At 43.8% G+C, this 14,396-nt stretch overlaps 1 protein-coding gene across 3 annotated transcripts in view; it reads right to left on the bottom strand.

The window, feature by feature from the left end:
* LOC127005781 (conserved oligomeric Golgi complex subunit 7-like) overlaps positions 1 to 14,396 on the bottom strand; it is a 119,793-nt gene that overhangs the window by 68,340 nt on the left and 37,057 nt on the right. The window lies entirely within an intron of this gene.

The raw sequence follows: 14,396 nt of genomic DNA, 5'->3' as shown, positions 1-14,396 counted from the left end.
TCTCTTTTAACCGCTGTATCTTAAAAACTATTCATCATAGCTATAAAACCATTGGAAAGAGGAGGCCAAGATCTATAAGATTCAGTAATGTAAGCCTCTCCTGCAAACGTCCAGGCACATTCAGGGGGTGTTTTTTGCTGTGAGTGCGAAAGGCACTCGCAGCGAGCTTTTAGCATCACCAGCAAGTGATGCTAGTGCTCGCTCTTTTAACCTCTGTATCTCAAAAACTATTTATCACAGCTGGAAAAAAAAAAAAAAAAAAAAAAAAAAAAAAAACATAGGAAAGAGGAGGCCAAGATCTATACGATTTGGTAATGTAAGCCTCTCCTGCAAATGTACAGGCACGTTCAGGGGGTGTTGCCTGTGAAGACGTACATTTATACGTCCGCGACAGTCAGCCATAAGGCAACCACTGAGTAGATCTCTTGATGATGGGGTGCTGGCAGGGCAGTATTGCCAACTGCAAAATTTACAACTATTTGGTCAAAATATCAGTCATGTGATAGGTGAAGCTATGCAAAAATGTCGCTATATTGGTCAACAACATCCAACAGTTGCTCATCCGTAGATTTTCTGCACTTTTCCGCGCTAGGCTGATATGATTTTCCACCAAATTTCGTGGAAAACCCACTGAGTCGCCAATGCTGTGGGGTGAGAAATAGTGTTGGAACACTCTCATACGCGGGAAATTTGAGCACAACTGGAGCTCGCAACGAGCGTTTAGCACCACCAGCAAGTTACACTAGTGCTCGCTGCGAGCGTTTAGCAAGGAAAGGGTTAAAAGGCAAAAGATGATGTCAAGTCTATAATGGGGAGGAAAGAATCAGTAATAATCAATCAGTCAATCAATGAGGACATATGAATATGAGTACACTGCCTTGCCAACCCTAAGACACCATACCTGAGAGTCTCTCCAAGTAAGTTTCCATGCTGGGCCCTTTCTCATTTTCAGTGGATCGGCTGCTGGAAATATTTGGGTGGGGGGAAAAAAACAAAATTTTCTGAAAAATTCTCTCATGTTTGTGTATCTTTCAGCCTCCTTGTGATGAAGTTTTACAGGAAAATTCACAAAAACAAAAAAAGTTATGGCACTTTCCCCTCCCTCCTCCCCCATCCAATGACTTGTCATGCTCTGCGTTGCCATGCACTCACACTGATTTTTTTTTTTTTTTTTTGGGCAAAAAAATGCAGAAATATTCTCTCATATGGTTCACTAGCATATGGAGACATCTGGTAACCCTGCTTGCATGCATATAAAGCCCCTGATATCCTTCTTTTTGTGAGGCGACCACACAACTGCAGCATATTCAAGTTTTGGTCTTATCAGTGTTGTTATTATTTTCTTCATCTTTTCCTTATCTATATAATGGAATGATACCCTTATATTTTGCATCATCCTGTAGGTTTCTCAAAATAACTTGTTTATATGCTTTTCTGGGGATAGTGTGTCTTGCATCGTTACTCCCAAATCTTTTTCTTCATGTACCACCTTTAAGTTTTCTTCTCCCATCCTGTATGTTTTCCTTGGTCTTTTTTTACTTTTTTCCCATTTCCATAACATGGCATTTGTTTGCATTAAATTCCATCTCCCATAACTGGCTCCATCTATAACTCTATCCAGGTCTTTTTGCAGTTCTCCACAGTCTTCCTTCGTCTTCACTTTTCTTATTAACTTTGCAGTATGCAGTATTACATGTGGCCGGCACCTTACTGACAATAATTATGACTATGACACTGTATGTTGCTTTGTGTCCTCCTCTGTGTTTAAAGTGTTCCACTGTTGGTTGAAGAATAACACTGCTCTTACTTTGAGCAGCTGTGACTTTGAAATGGTAAACAAAAGGGACGGTTGGTAGATTCACTCACTGCGCAGTGTGCAAGGTGTAACTTTCGCCAAGCTACTGAGGGAACTTGTCACACGGGAATGCTACGTTCAATGGGCAATCTTGGTCTTGATCTTGGCTTTCAGCGACCGTATACCTACTAATTTCTTTCAATCATATGATGTTGTAACAGTTATTTTTATAATGAGACAAAAATGCGTTTACAGTAAACATTTTAGTCATCCACGGATATCCGCTCTTTTGAACATATATCACAGAAAACGTCAGCTGGCCGGGCCGCTGCACAGCAGAAATACTAGCTCCAGACTAATCCGCCCAAGTCCGCCCCACAATCGCCGAACAGTCATTCAGGAAACACCCTGCTCCACCAGTATTGTTCACTAGTAAAAGCCGCTTTAACCATCACCGCCGAGGTACCCGGCACACTGGTGACTGGTGCGCCACAGCGGTGTTGTGTCTTGTGTGTTGTGTTTCCTGTTCACGCCGCGCCACGTAGGTGCATCTTCTTCTTGTGACCTGTACGGTTTTATTGCTGCACGTTTCCTCCTCCTCTCTTCTGCTTATTCACACTTTTCTTCTCTATTGCATCACACTATTCATTATTTAAATCAATCAAAATTCATACCTTAGGCATATACTGCGCTGGGGTATCTTTTTTGCCATTTTCTGAGTGAAAAAAGTGCGCGCTACACGCTGCAAAATATGGTATATTTCATTCTGGGGACATCTGGGAACTATTGTGTGAAATGGAGGTGTTTTGGGTGTTGGTTTCGTACCAGTAACAATAACCCTTAGGCCTACCAAACCCTAACAATCAGCGTATAAACGCAGAATGATTTTTCAAATCTTATTTTTTGAAAAAAAAAGTGCGTCTAATATGGCGAGAAATACGGTAATTTTTTTTTTTTCTTTTTCTGCAGCTGACTGAGTGGAGAATGTGTGTATTTACCTATTTTTATTTACCCATTGGTAGTCTACTGGGCCCGAGCTAAGCTCCAATAGTCCTGTCTCCACATCTACATTCATCCAGCCTTTCCTTCATTTGTTGGACACTGTTCGCCTCCACCACCTCTTCCCGCAAGCTGTTCCATGTGTTAACACTTTGATGTGGAAAACTACTTTATTAAGTCACTCAAACAGGTTCCTTTATTAAGTTTCTTTCCATGTCCTCTCAGCCCCTGCTTTCTTGCAGTAGAGAAGAGATCATCTCTATCCACCTCATCAAACTTATTTACCAACTTATACAGCGTGATCAGATCTCCTCTCTCCCTTCTTTGTTCCAGTGTCGTCAAGTCCATCTCCTTCAATCTGTCTTCATATGTCATATTCGAGAGTTCTGGGACCATTTTAGTTGTAATTCTCTGTATCCTTTCCAGCTTTCTGATATCCTTTTTGTGAGGCGACCACACAACTGCAGCATATTCAAGCTTTGGTCTTATCATTCATCACCATCATCATCATCATCGTTTAACGTCCATTTATTCCCTATGGTGGGGTTGGACGGAATAAGAGCCTCCTCCACTGTTGCCGGTCCATAGCCATTTCTTCTGTGATGTTCAGCCTCCTCATATCCTCCTTCACCACCCTTCTCCACGTCTTCCTTGGCCTTCCTGGTGGTCTCCTGCCCTCTACCTCAAAGTTTAGTGCTCGTCTCAGGATGTGTTCTTCTCTTCTCTTCACATGTCCAAACCACCTTAATCTGGTCTTACTCAGCAACTCCTCCAGGCCCTCCAGGACACTCCTCCTCACCACTTCTTCGTTTGAAATTCCATCTTGCCATCTGATTGCCATCAAATATTTAAGCCCCCTTCCCAACCCTGCGGTCGCGACCTCAAGTGGGATCGCCAAGCACTTTTCCTGGGGTCGCCAAGACCTCAAAATATCAAACATGGTGTTATTATGTTATAATAACACATACACAACTAAACTAGTGGGGTCACCTGAAAAAAAGGTTGGGAACCACTAATCTGAGTATTCTCACATCACACTGTATCAATAGTGCTTCCAGCTGTTTCGTCATAGCCCAAGTCTCTGCCCCATACAAGAGCACTGATCTCACACACGCTCTGTACACCTGTGCTCTGCTGCCTAGCAGGATATTCTGGTTAACTAATAAGCTTACCAGTTCCCTCCAGCTCTTCCAAGCACAAGCTATCCTCCCTCTCAGTACAGCTTCTGCTCCTCCTTCACACCGTACATCCCCAAGGTAGCAGAAGCTGTCCACTACCTTTACAGGGGCTTCACCCATCCGCACTTGCCTCACTTCCACCTCTATCTGTCCTCCTCCAACACAAGTCAGACAACGGAAGTCTACACCAGCTCTACGAACATCTCTTACACCCAAACATCTCTGATGACACCACCTTTCACATCCTGCACACCACACCGAATTCTCCCTCACCCCTCTTCCACAGCAACCACATGGATATCTCCCACTCTCCATTCTTATCATCGGCTCCTGTTCAGATATCACGACCTTTGTCTTTTCCATGTTCACCCTCAGCCCTCTTCTCTCCATTGCCCTCTTCTACGCCCTGAACTTTTCCACTGCCTCCTCCTCTGATTCTGCCATTAACACCAGGTCATCCACACACAACAGCTCCTTCAGGCCCTCTCTTCTAGCTTCTTTCATAGCCTCCTGCATCACTACTATAATAGCAGTGGGCTGAGTGCTGGCCCTTGATGGACACCAACTCTGATGCTAAACTCCTGATATTTCAGCTGGAGCCTTCACTTTACTCGTTGAGTTTTCATACAATGCCATCACCAATTTGATCAATCTCTCAGGAACCATCTGCCTTCTCAGAGCCAATGCAATCACTTCTCTTGGAACTCTGTCAATCGCCTTCTCCAAATCCACAAAAACGTGATACAACATCTTTTTCACCTCCTTATATCTCTCCTGCAATTGCCTCATCACAAATATAGAATCAGTAGTTGACCTGTCTTGCTGGAAGCCAAACTGGATGTCCTCTATTTTAACTATACCTCTCAACCTTCTCTCCTCTGTACTTTCCACATTAAAGTGCATCTCCCTTTCCTTTATAAATAGGGATAGTGTAGCTTTAATGAAGAGATTTTCTGTTCTCTTTTTCTATTACTCTCTTGGTCCCACACGTCCTCTGCATGTTTTGAAACACTCGAGAAATTAATCACAACAAGGAGAGGGTATTCCCCGGCTGCCTGGGATTGAACCCGCGACCAGCGTGCCAGAAGAGCCACTCCTTACCGAGTCGGCCAAAGAGGTACCCCACTGGCTAAGTGGGTTATGGGAGGCTTGTTCATCAGGCATAGTCGCTGCACTACACGGCTTTCCCCCCTATGTAGATTAATTTCTGTGTGTTGAGACTTTTAGACAGTGACCCATATTGGTGCACTATTTCACAACGTCCCCGTAGAGACATACCTCCCATTTTCTATCAACCTCGGAGAGCATGGGCCATCACTCTACCTGTTATACCCTTTTGGGGAAACTCAACAGAATCGCAGGAGAGGATGCCCACCGTATGCCACCAGTTTAATGAAGAGATTTTCTATTCTCTTTTTCTATTACTCTCTCGGTCCCCCACGGACTCTGCGTGTATCGAAACACACGAGAAATTAATCACAACAAGGAGAGGGTATTCGCCGGCTGCCTGGGATTGAACCCGCGACCAGCGTGACGGGAAAGCCACTCCTTACCGAGTCGGTCAAAGAGGTACCCCATTCGCTGAATGGGTTATGGGAGGCTCGCTCATCAGGCCGTTACTGCACTACATAGCTACTCCCCCACTCTGTCGGAGCCCTCTCTTTTGTCTCTATCAACTTGAAGAACTTTTTCAGCTCTTGTGCTCCAGTTTCTCCCGCATACCTCTTTTTCTGTCACATCCAGTATGGGACCCTCAACTTTTAAATGATCCTCTAGCTCGTATTGGTTTTCATCATTCAGTAGTTCACTAAAATACCTCTTCCATCTGCATTATTTCAGCCTCTTCCACTTTAATATTACCATGTTCATTCTTAACATATCTTGCACCAGTAACATCCTTTCTTTTATCATTGTTGTTATTATTTTCATCATCATTTCTTTGTCCATAAAATGGAATGATACTCTTATATTTTGCATCATCCTGTAGGTTTCTCCAAACAGCTTGTTTATGTGCTTCTCTGGGGATAGTGTGTCTTGCATCGTTTCTCCCAAATCTTTTTCTTCATGTACCACCTTTAAGTTTTCTTCTCCCATCCTGTATGTTTTCCTTGGTCTTTTTATACTTTTCTCATTTCCATAACATGGCATTTGTTTGCATTAACCCATATATTGCGTCAGACTGGGGACTGTTGATCTGATTTTGTAAAATATAGATTTTATTTATAAAATAAAATGTCTTTTCACAAATGCCCGTGGCAATTTCATAAAAAAACATATTTATATATTGTTTTTCATCGCCATCCTTCCTCTCCACGATTAAAATAATTGTGAAGTGTCTCGCAGCATAGATATGATGTTGATATGGTGTTAGTTTTAATTTTTTTGTTGCTGCAAGCCGAACTTGCGGCGGAACTCGCGCCACCCGGGCTCTCACTTCAAGGGAATTCCACCGACCGATGCACAGGCTAAATTCCATCTCCCATAATTGGCTCCATCTGTACACTCTGTCCAGGTCTTTTTGCAGCTTCTCACAATCTTCATCCGTCCTCACTTTTCTTATTAACTTTGCATCATCTGCAAAAAGGCTCATATAACTTTTTATACCCTTTGGCATATTGTTTATATATATTATGAACATTATTGGTGCCAGAACTGAGCCTTGGGGAACTCCACTCTCTACTCTCCTCCAATTTGATTTCTCCTCTCTAATCACTGTCCTCATTTCTCTTCCCATTAAGTAATCCTTTATCCACTCAATAACCTTTCCGCCCATTCCTCCCCACTGCTGTAGTTTCCAGATTAACCTTTTGTGCGGAACCTTGTCAAAAGCTTTTATCAAATCGAGATATACACAATCAGTCCATCCTTCTCTCTCTTGCACCACATCTATTGCTCTCAAGTAGAAACAGTAAGTTAGTGACACACAATTTCCCCTTTTCTAAATCCAAACTGCCCTTCATTTATCATGTTTTCCTTTTCTAGATGTTCAACCCATTGTTTTTTTATTATACTTTCACAAATCTTGCACATTACACTTGCCAAAGAAACTTGTGTGTGTGTATGTGTGTGAGTGTGTGTGTGTGCCTGTGTGTGTGTGTGTGTGTGTATTTACCTAGTTGTAGTTTTACAGGGCCTGGGCTTAACGCTCGTGTGGTCCCGTCTCCGTATCTGCATTTATCAAACTTATCCTTAAAGCTTTGCACAATCTTCGCCGATACTACATCCTCACTTAGTCTGTTCCACACCTCTATATTTCTTTGCGGGAAGCTATATTTCTTTGTGTCTCTCAGGCATCTTCCCTTCCTCAATTTTTTTACTATGTCCTCTTGTGTTCCTGGTGGTAATTCCTTCTTTTAGAAGTAACTCCTTGTTATTTAGTTTTTCCATTTTGCTCAATAATTTATAGATTTGTGTGTGTGTGTGTGTGTGTGTGTGTGTGTGTGTGTGTGTGTATCTGTGTGTGTGTGTGTGTGTGTGTGTGTATTTACCTATTTGCATTTACCTAATATTTTGTAGTCTACAGGGCCAGAGCTAAGCTCTAATAGTCCCATCTCCATATCTACATTCATCCAGCATTTCCTTCATTTGTTGGACACTGCTCGCCTCTGCCACCTCTTCCCGCAAGCTGTTCCATGTGTTAATACTTCTATGTGGTAAACTATACTTTTCAAGTCACTCAAACAGGTTCCTTTATTAAGTTTCTTTCCATCTCCTCTCAGCCCCTGTGTTCTCGCAGTTAAGAAGAGATCATCTCTATCCAACACATCAAACTTATTTACCAACTTATACAGCATGATCAGATCTCCTCTTTCCCTTCTTTGTTCCAGTGTCGTCAAGTCCATCTCCTTCACTCTGTCTTTATACGTCGTATTTGAGAGTTCTGGGACCATTTTAGTTGCAATTCTCTGTATCCTTTCTAACTTTTTGATATCCTTCTTTTTGTGAGGCGACCACACAACTGCAGCATATTCAAGCTTTGGTCTTATCATTGTTATTATTATTTTCTTCATCATTTCTTTGTCCATAAAATGGAATGATTTCCTTATATTTTGCATCATCCTGTAGGTTTCTCCAAACAGCTTGTACATACTTTTCTAGGGATAGTGCGTCTTGCATCGTTACTCCCAAATCATTTTCTTCATGTACCACCTTAAGTAGAAAGTCGTGTGCAGCAGGGCCGTGGGAGGGGGCGAGGCATACAGTTAGCAAGTTCAGAAGAGTACTAGTCAGCATGACAATTTCGATAGAAGATAGAAAGTAATACAACATGGCGGCAGAATTTAAAAGGTAGAAGACTCTCAGTAAGAGGAGAGGAGTTGATGAGACGACAAGCCTTAGACTCTACTTTAACCAAGAAAACTGTGTGTGTGGAGCCCCCCCACAACATGTAAGATGCATACTCCACACGAGGGCAGACAAGACCCCTGTATATGGATAGCAATTGTGCAGGGGAAAAGAATTGTCAGAGATGATACAGAATGCCCAACCTTGAGGAAGCTGATTTAGTGAGAGATGTGAAGTTTCCAGTTAAGATTTTGAGTTAAAGATACAGTACCCTCTCGAGTTTCGCCCTTGCTTCATTCCGAAGGTATGGCGCTAAACTTGAGGATCGCGAAACCCGAGGTATTGAAATCCATGTAAAAGCGCTTATTGGTTCCGACCCGTGGAAAATAATGACTTTTTCCAACTTTACTCCCTTGTTATCACAATTTTTTTTACTTTACTCCCTTGTTATCTCAAAATACGTACCTTGTTAATAGGCAGAAAATGGGAAGTGAGAACAGATTGTTTTTGAGCCACAGATGAAGGCGGCTGCCTTACAATTGGCTGGTAGTTCTGAATACACGCTTGTGATCCACGTGGTGTCGTCTGCTAAAGTAAGGGCGGTCACTCACAGCCACCCATGGGACAGTTGGACAAACCTATATTTTTCTGGTGGTTTTCTGTGTTATGAAATAATCTGCTAACTCTTTCTGTTGAAAATCATGAAATCACTAATATCATGATTGACTTTTCAATGCCTCTTGAATGTAAACCGCTGCCGCTGCCTCAAAATAGCTCACAGAGAGGTTCAACTTGCTTACTGTTTCCATATTTCCCTCACCGCTCACAAAGACCACAAGCAGACAGACTAGAACAAAACCAGGCAAATTAATACTTTTAATGCTGTGTATTCCCACAGCGTGCATGCATGGTGGACAGGAGAATGACTAATTTCATCGGGGAGATATTTCTCGCAACACCGGCCAGTGTAGTGGACCTTCTTCTTCTTTTGACCTGTAACACTTTGTATCACTTCTTAGGTCCTCCTTCTCCACACTTTTATACTTCACAACATGCACTTAAGGCCGCATTCACTGTCATTTTGTTTGTTTTGATCGTTACCAATGGCGGCGATCGCCGCTATAGTATTTCCAAGTGAAACTGGCTGATCGGGTAGTGGCGGCTGCGGGGTTAGTCTAGCCCTGCACTTGCCACACACTCCCAACATCTCTCACTTCGTTTGCATCCACCACTACCCCATCAGCCAGTTTCCGTGAAATACTAAGCGGCGTTCGCTGCCATTGGTAACGATCAAAACAAAGTGACTGTGAAAGCGGCCCTTAGTTACTTAACAGTGAACGCTCTTATACACTTCACCCTGAACTTAGGTGTTTTTCTGTCCTTTTCTTTCCCTGATTTTGCTTTTCTATGCCTTTTTGCTATATTTCACTATTACTTTTCACCGTCGCTGCCGTGCATTACAGGTCAAAAGAAGAAGAAGAAGAAGAAGAGGAAAACAACACCGGGAGATCTACAATTTTCATAGACTTGAGAAAAAAGTTTTTGGACTGTGGTTCCACAGCACAAGGTGTTCTCTTATCTTGTTAATCAAGTAGTAAGCAAAGCAGCTCTGCCAGTCCATTTTACGAGTCTCTTGGTGGGCCATCTTCCACTGCTCCTCACTCCTCAACCACTGCCGTCGTCTGTTTGTTTACATGCAGCCGTTCGGTACCCACGTACCCACGCTCGTACTCACAACCGTTTTCCATTCATAAGGACAACCAACAACTCGCTCCCGTTTGGGCATACGGGCAACCACGGTTGCCCATAGCTCCAATGGTTGGACACTGCCTTTTAAGGCGGAAACACATGACGCTGACAGTAGGTAGATATGACCCGTACATGTCAAAGCAACGCGAAACTCTTGGCGGTAATGCATGAAAGTCGGGATGGGAAGAATTCAGGACTAAGCGCTAAACTCAAGGATTGCGAAACTCGGATAGCGCGAGACTCGAGAGGGTACTGTAGACCGAGGAAGTTTAGTGTAGAAGAAAGTAACAGCTGAGTGTTGTCGAAGAATAGGGGATAGGTGTTTGGAAGATTGTGTTGAGATGATAGGTGGAGAAATTGAGTTTTTGAGGCATTAAAGGACACAAAGTTCCTTCTGCCCCAATCGGAAATGATAGCAAGGTCTGGGGTTAAGGGTTCTGCAACCTCTAGTCTGGAGTCTTGTAATTCCTGTTGGGAGGGTCTTCCGCTGAAAGAAGTTGAATAATGCTAAGTAGAATCATCGGCGTATAAGTGGATGGGACAGCGCATTTTGGAGAGATCGTTGAGGAATAACAGGAAGAGAGTGGATGATAGGACAGGGCCCAGTGGGACACCGCTGTTGATGGGTTTAGGGGAAGAACAGTGACCATCTACCACAGAAGAGGTAGAACAGCCGGAAAGGAAACTGATTTAAGTCATTTGATTACAATCAAATTTATTTAGGGCCTGCAGAGTACAGTACCCTTCCGAGTTTCGTGCTATCCGAGTTTCACGTTCCTCGTGTTTCACGCTCAGTCCTAAATTCTTACCATCCCAACTTTGGCGCATTATTGCCCCGTGTTTTGCGTTGCTTTAACATGTACGGATCACATCTCCTAACCGTTGGTGTCACGCACAATTTCTTAAGGCGGTGTCACACTGGCTGTTTCCCTCCAACCAATGGGGCAAACTTGGTTGCCCATGCGCCCAACTGGGAGCGAGTTGTTGGCTGTCTGTACGGATGGAAAATGGTTGGGGGTACGAGCAACCACATGGCTGTATGTAAACAAACAGACGACGGCAGTGGCTGAGGAGTGGAAAATGGCCCACCAAGAAACTCGTAAAGTAGACTGGCAGAGCTGCTTTGTTCACTGTATAATTGATACAGGGCGACTACTTCGTTTACATTGTGAATACGGACAACCAACCTTGACCATGTGTGACGCACACCCGGAAAAGTTGGAGTTGCCAGTCGCCACTATCGCTAACGCGCTTGGAGTAAAAAGGCCCAGTGTAACACCAACAGCTTAAAGGCGCGGTCACATAAGCTAGTTTATCGGGAATTTCTCACCAAATCACTGAAATTATCCCCCGACAATTTTCTGCCTTGAATTTATCCTCAAGTTTGGTCACACAGAGGACTGTTGCATTCTGAGATGCCGTTGATGATGTCATTGGACTCGGCCAATCACAAGCGTGTATTCTGAACTGTCAACCGGCTGTAAGGCAGCCAGCCGCCTTCAGCTGCGGCTACAAAACGACCCATTCTCTCTTCACATTTTCTTCCTATTAACATGGTACATATTTTGACATAACAAGGGAGTAAAATGGGAAAAAAAAGTCAGCTGCTCTACGGGCCGGAACCAATAAGCGCTTCTTCAGTGTTTTCAATACCCCGAGTTTTGCAATCCATGAGTTTAGTGCTATACCTACGGAACAAAGCAAGCGCGAAACTCGGGAGGGTACTGTATATTGAATGCTCTTCAAAAAAAAAAATTGCCAGGGAAGTAGAGGAAACCTGTGTTGGAAGGTGAAAGTTGTTAATTGAAGGCAATGAGCGCAAATGCAGTCTGTGGTCCAGTGGTTAGCATGCCTTGCTGTGAATCTGCAGGCCTGGGTTTGAATCCTGGCATGGGCAGTGTGTGTGCAGCTCACCCAGCTGTTCATCCTCCCTTTTAGACTGGTTGATAAACAGGTAAACAGGTACCTGGGATAACCTGGGGAAGGTAAACTGTGGTAAACAGGATGTCACACTGGTCCTGTGTCTAGAGATAATGGGTTCTCACCCACCCAAGGGTCAAGAGCTAATGCAATGGAGATGAGCACTGAGGTCATGCACAGTTATAGTGTATGCCCCCAACTTTACCTTTTAGTGAAAGTGCATTAGCTGAAATAAAGTAGCTTAAGTTTGAAAACAAAGAAGTGAGAGGGAAAAAAATAGAATAGAGGAAAGAATAGATTAAGGTACAAGAGGTATGAAGATCAAGCATGAGCGTGGATAGCGTGACGGTGCCGCGTTAGGACGACGCGCCCGCCTGGTGCCACCAAGCTGGGATTTTTCAGCCGCCGCTGAGTGGCTTAACCCTTTCATTGCTAAGCGCTCGCAACGAGACTATCCCCTCAGGTGCGCTCGGGCACCCCAGCGGGGTAAGGGGATCTCTTTTAACCGCTATATCTCAAAAACTATTCATCACAGTTACAAAACAAAAACACCATTGAAAAGAGGAGGCCAAGATCTATAAGATTTGGTATTGTAATCCTCTCCTGCGAACATCCAGGCACATTCAGAGGGTGTTTTTTGCTGTGAGTGCGACTGGCGCTCGCAGCGAGCTTTTAGCACCACCAGCAAGTGATGCTAGTGCTCGCTCTTTTAACCGCTGTATCTCAAAAACTATTCATCACAGCTAAAAAACAAAAACACCATTGGAAAGAGGAGGCCAAGATCTATACAATTCAGTAATGTAAGCCTCTCCTGCAAAAGTAAAGGTACGTTCAGGGGGTGTTGCCTGTGAAGACGTACATTTATACGTGCGTGACGGTCTGCTGTACGGCAACTACTGTACTACTGTAGATCTCTTGATGATGGGGTGCTGGCAGGGCAGTATTGCCAACTTCAAAATGTACAACTATTTGGTCAAAATATCAGTCATGTGATAGGTGAAGCTATGCAAAAATGTCACTATATTGGTCAACAATTAGCATCCACGAGCTGCTCGTCCGTAGATTTTCCGCGCTGGGCTGACATGATTTTCCACCAAATTTAGTGAAGAACCCACTTGATTGGCAATCCTGTGTTGTGAGAATTAGTGTTGGAACACTCTCATACGCGGGAGATTTGAGTGCGGCTGGAGGTCGCAGCGAGAGTTTAGCGCCACCAGCAAATACACCTAACGCCCGCTGCAAGCGTTTAGCAATGAAAGGGATAAAACTACCCACATGCTGTCCAGAAGACAACCTATCAACCCGGACTCTAGATTCTAGGATTAAAGATGAGTTCCGGGAGGGCAGCATGAGGCAATGCAAGACGGCGCCACTATAAACACTCGCCTGCGCCAGAACAGGCTGGGCCGACCATAAGGCCCCACCAGGAAGAAGTCTTGGGCCGACCATCAGGATCCACCGGGAAGAAGCCTACCAGCGCAATAGGCCACGACGTAAAAAATAAATAAATAAATAAATAAATAAATAAATAAAAATAAGGGTTGGAAGAAAACTCAGGAATAGGGGCAAGTGTATCCCAAAGAAATTCTCAAGTAATAGAGGCAAGAAATTGAGGAAAAGCAGAAGGTACTAAGACAGGTCACAAAGGTAATTAACCTCAATCCAAAAGAAAATTGCCTCGTTATTTTTGTAGGGGTGAACATGTGTCAGCATGGTCTGAATATGGAAACAGAAAGAACCATTATGAGCAGTTGATAACTCTCCAGCATGGCACAGGGCCACAAAGTAAGTAATAGCATTTCTTCCTCAAGAGAATTGCTGCTTTATCACTTCCACATTTTTGTCCTCATTTCTTTACAGTACCAAACTACAGTACCTTGCAGAGTTTATGCCATCTGAGATCCGTGATCCTCGAGTTTCGTGCCATCTGAGTTTCGCGATTCTCAAGTTTCGCACTCAGTCCTAAATTCTTACCGTCCCAACTTTTGTGCATTATTGCCCTGAGTTTCACGCTGCTTTGATATGTATGGGTCACGTCTACCTACCATCAACGTCACGTGCGCTGCCTTAAAAGGCGGTGGCACACTGTCTGTTCTCCTCCAACCATTGGTGCTACGGGCAACTGCAAATACCCAACCGGGAACGAGTTGTTGGTTGTTCATAAGGATGGAAAACAGTTGTGGGTACGAGCAGCCGAATGGCTGTATGTAAACAAACAGACGACGGCAATGGCTGAGGAGTGAGGAGCAGTGGAAGATGGCCCACCAAGAGACTCGTAAAGTGGTCTGGCAGAGCTGCTTTGTTTACTACTTAATTAACAAGATAAGGGAACACCCCATGCTGTGGAAACACACAATAAAAAAAAAAATTCTCCAGTCCATGAAAATTGTAGGATTCCCAATGTTGTGTTCCTAGCTGTCCTCCCACGAACTACACATGCTCAGAAGCGAATGTAAATAGACTTGTTCTAA

Source organism: Eriocheir sinensis, chromosome 31 (genome assembly GCF_024679095.1).
Source record: "Eriocheir sinensis breed Jianghai 21 chromosome 31, ASM2467909v1, whole genome shotgun sequence".
Taxonomy (NCBI): Eukaryota; Metazoa; Arthropoda; class Malacostraca; order Decapoda; family Varunidae; genus Eriocheir; species Eriocheir sinensis.
Note: the sequence above shows the minus strand (reverse complement) of the source record. Positions and strands in the feature narration are given on the sequence as shown.